Here is a 4,636-nt window from a genome sequence, read left to right as displayed (position 1 = left end):
CAAGTGAGAACACAGTGGGAATGACATCATCTGCAAACCAAGGAGAGAGCTTTCAGGAGAATCCAAGTCTGCCAACACTGTGACCTTAGATTTGGCCTCCAGAAGTATAAGAAATAAATAGGTAGTTGTTTAAACCACCCCTTCTGTGGTATTTTGTTATGGCAGCCCAAGCAAACTAATACAGGGAGAAAAAAGTGAAATGTATAATTTAAACAAATAAGTTTGATGCTCCTCTTGGTATAGAAAAGTTGTTCTCAAACAGGAAATTCTTCTCCCCCTGGGGAGAAGGGGACACTGGGCAATGTCTGGGGACATTTTGATTGTCACATGGGGGGTGGGGGCAGGGTTTACTGACATATAGTGAATAGAGGCTATGGATACTGTGAGACACCCTACAGTACACAGAACGGTCCCCCTCCTCCAGAACAGAGAATGATCCAGCCCAGGAACTGAGGTTGAGAAATTCTACTGACTGTAATGGCATGAATTTGCCTCACAGATTTGTGATTTGGGAATGAGGAGATGTAACTTTTTTTTGTTTTCCTGGTTGGGCCTACAAAGTCATTTCTGCAACAGCTAATTATCTTGTACCAGCCACTCTGAACAGTTAGCTAGAGGATGTTTCACTAATGATCCCCATCAGGCCAGTTGGCCCTACCTGTGATGAACATACTAGACCAGGGAACTTTCCACTTTACTATTAGCAGAATGGAAACATTTCTGCTATTCTGTTCTCACAAAATGCAGAAGGCAGAAACTAATTCCATATGTCAAATGTTTCTTCCTTTAAAGATGAAGGGCAAATAAGCCCATTCTTTTTGCCCACAAGTGTATTGGACATGAATTTATTAAACCAATTAATTATTGAAGTGAATTTTTAAATGCCTTATTTAGTGATAAGGAATATTAAAATTGAGGTAGGACAGGTTTTTTTTTTTTTAAGATGATGAGTCACTTGAAGCTTAACTTCTATCATTTATATCCTCTGACATTTTCTTTTTCTCTTTCTCCTTTACCCTCATCTGTATCTAGTCACCAAGAAAGAGCAAGAAAGGCAATGATGTTCAAACCTGAGAAGATGGATTAACACAAGGATGCTCTACTCCTCCCGAGATTAAGTTGGACCTCTTGCTCTTATGGGCTACTGTGATGCTCTTTGGATAGAATAAACATGTAATGTTCTTATGCTTGGGGACAAATTGGGAAGATGAAGGACATCTAGCTCTACTGACCCCTCAGAATTCTGCAGTGTAGGATTTTTTTAAAAAAAGTCTTTTGGGATCACAGGATCATATAACAATGGAAGGCTCGGTGAATTCAGTAGACACAATAACTCCAGCTGGTATCATATGTCTGGCTTTGACATGGTAATGGTTATTTAGGTGATTTCAATGATGAGAGAATCTGCAGATCACCACCTCTGCTTGTTCCCTGCTTCTTCCCCTCATCCAAGTGCTGGCCTAAATCAAAACTTTAAGATTCACAATTCATCAAGATGACTCTGTGAGTGCATGATAAATTGGGCAGATTAGATTTTATATATCTTTAGCTCCACAAATCATCATTTATGAGTCTCACTGTTGGATGCAGAGTGAGAAGAGAAATGTGGGGAAATATGAGAACCAGGGTGTGATAATCTCATTTGAATTAGACAAATGAGGCCCTGCTGGAAAGGAACACCCAGGGTCTCTGAACAAATTTATGAAGTCAAAACAAAAAATAATTACAGTGCAGAAACGGCTGGTGCTGGATGAACCCACTTCATTCCTAATGTGGGTTGGCAGCTCTTCATCCTGATTATTCCATCTGGAGATAATTGTGTGATATCATGCATAAAATTAAATCATAAATCAACCCAACTAGTGAACAGGCCAGCAAGCTGCTGAGAAAGCCAAGCGTAGGGGAGGTGAGACTTCTCATCTCAGTGAGAGATATAGGAATGAAATTAAGAGAAGACCTGTAGGAGGTGACCCCCAGCGAGTCTGCAAGCTCGCTTGCTGACAACTGCCACCAAAGTCCATGCCTCAACAGAATAAGGACAGCCTACACTGCGTCCTAACAATGCGTTATCCATTTGCTGATGAGGGAAGAATGTTCTGTTCATCAAAGGAACCACGTACTGCTTTTCAAGGATCTCTGTTTTGAGTTGGGGATGTCCAACATGCAATACTTTATTTCCTTTCCTGATGAAATGTTACTAGTGATAGAAAGTTTACAAACACAATGGAAGTCTTAAACAATAGCATAAAATCAAACCGCCTTCGAGGCTTAGAGTTGGGAGAATTAAAGAGTACACCATGGTCTCTGACTTAGTAAGTAAGCTGTGGTTAATTTACAGGTTATATTTGGAAAGGGTTTTTCAGAGGACAAGGTATGGTTTTAAAGCAGTGGCTATGATGCATATAAAAGAGTAAAGTAATTAGGATAAAGACAAATGTATTGTTTAAATGGTGACCATTGATTTCTATAAGTGCTTTTGCTGTGGCCTGTAAGTTGGAGGGGGTCAAAACTCAAAGATGATCCAGACTCCCTAAGAGCTCAGGCTGGAGCAAATGGCTGAAGGGCATTTAATACTTCTCTCAGCCGAATCATCTGAGATGATAAATCTCATTGGCTTTGGAGATTCCATTTGTGACCATAATAAATGGAAAGTCCAGCTGTACGTTGAGTCTCTGAGCTTTCAAGTGGCAACAGTAGCAGATGTTGGGAGGCTGGTGGCTTGTGAGCATCTGCAGGAGGACGGTCACGGGGCCGCTCAGCAGAGACGCCTAGTAGAAGACGATAATGAAGATAAATTCTTTCTTGTCCTTCTTTTCCCCCTCTGAATAATATCGGGAACAGTAGAGCAAGAAAAGCCACCAGTTCTGAAAAATGCTTATTCTTTTGTTTCATTCCCAATTGTATTGTGTCCATATAATGCGTATATACTGAACCCAAATATTTGTAAGTATAGGAATCTGGCTGGCTTTAGACAGTTATAAAGTGTGGGCAAACCAAAAATATGAAAAACCTTCATAGGGATAAATACTATTTACCTGTCTTTAATGACTTCCTTTCCCCCATCTCCTACCCCCCAAGAATGTTTGTTTCCTGTTCTTCATTTTGGCCAAACTCAACCAGAAACCAGGAAACCACACACATATAACAATGTTATGATAATGAGCAGCATTAGAATTCTATTTTATCAGGTTTGTTTAATTGGCCAGAAGTCTTTTAGTTGCAAACCTCAGAAACCCAACTCAAACTAGTCTATGTAAAGAGAAGAAATTTATTGTCTTATATAAATCTATCTATCTATCTATCTGTCCATCCATCCATCTTATCTATGTATGTATGTATGTATCTATCTATCCTATCTATTCATCTACCTATTATCTATCCATCCAGCTATCTATCATCTATTCATCTCTATTCATCTATCCATCCAGCTATCTATCCAGCCATCTATCTATCTGTCTATCTATCTATCTATCTATGCACTGGTTCAGGCAAGACTGCATCCAAGTCTCAAACAGTCCTCTCCTATATTCTCTCTCTCTTTCTCCCTACCTCTGTCTCTTGATTCTACTTTTTTCCTTGGTTTTATTCTCAGTTATGTTCTCTTTCTATAAAAACAAAGCCCCAGTGGCTCCAGATATATATATTCCTTGGGATCCATGATTTCCCAGTGAAGGAGAGTATATCTTTCACAGTGATTTTAGCAAACTTAGTACAAAGTGGTATATGTGGAGGAAATTGTGCCTAGGCACTCTGATTGGAGCCAGACTGAATGCCTTGCATTTAGCCTACAACCAGAAGTTTGCTGAAGTTTTAAAGCTGGAAAATAAAAGACCAAATCTTTGTTTTAGAAGGATTACTCTGTCACCAATGTGAGAAATGGCTCAGAATTGGAGAAAACTAGATTCTAGAAAAGGAGTGCAGGCAGCAGAAGGTGAGGGGGTACTGGCAGAAGCATTAGAAAGGATAAAAAACAGATCGCAAAGGCCTCTGAGGAATATAATTGGAATAACTTAGCAACCAATTGAATGTGGACAAATGAAGAAAAAGGAAAAGTGAAAGACAGCACAGATGTTTCCAGTTTGGAAGACTGAGTGGATTTTAAGGTCATTCACTGATATGTTGAGACAGCTCAAAGTAGTGAGTTTGAATGCATTCTTTCCTTGCAGATATTTTAAAGTAGTTTTTCTATCCCCTAGGAAGAAATACCAACAAATCTAATACCTCTTGCATTCCGCTCATAGCAGAGAAATTGTAAACAGATTTTAGGCAACGTTCAAGATTGGAACTAGGGTAATGTTTTTATCAGCAGGGCCATTTAGTCAATTCTTCAGGCTAATTCTACTAAAAGTAATCAAAGTTTAAATATTACTTTTCAGCTTTTAGTAATTCACAGTATTGATGTTATAAATATTTGATTTTTCTCAAAATAATATATACTATGATTTAAAGATTTTTTAATGTTAGTTTATTGAAGGCTGCTTTTAACAATTACCTGGAAGAGGGCACGTAGGAAGTGACAGATAGAGCCCACAGGTGCTGCAGTGCCCACAGGGTAGACAAGGAAGAATACTGGGGCCAATAAAACTTTATTTACAGAAACAGATGGGCTGATGTAGTAATTTTTTAATATTGAATT

Source organism: Lagenorhynchus albirostris, chromosome 10 (assembly GCF_949774975.1).
Source record: "Lagenorhynchus albirostris chromosome 10, mLagAlb1.1, whole genome shotgun sequence".
NCBI lineage: Eukaryota > Metazoa > Chordata > Mammalia > Artiodactyla > Delphinidae > Lagenorhynchus > Lagenorhynchus albirostris.
Note: the sequence above shows the minus strand (reverse complement) of the source record.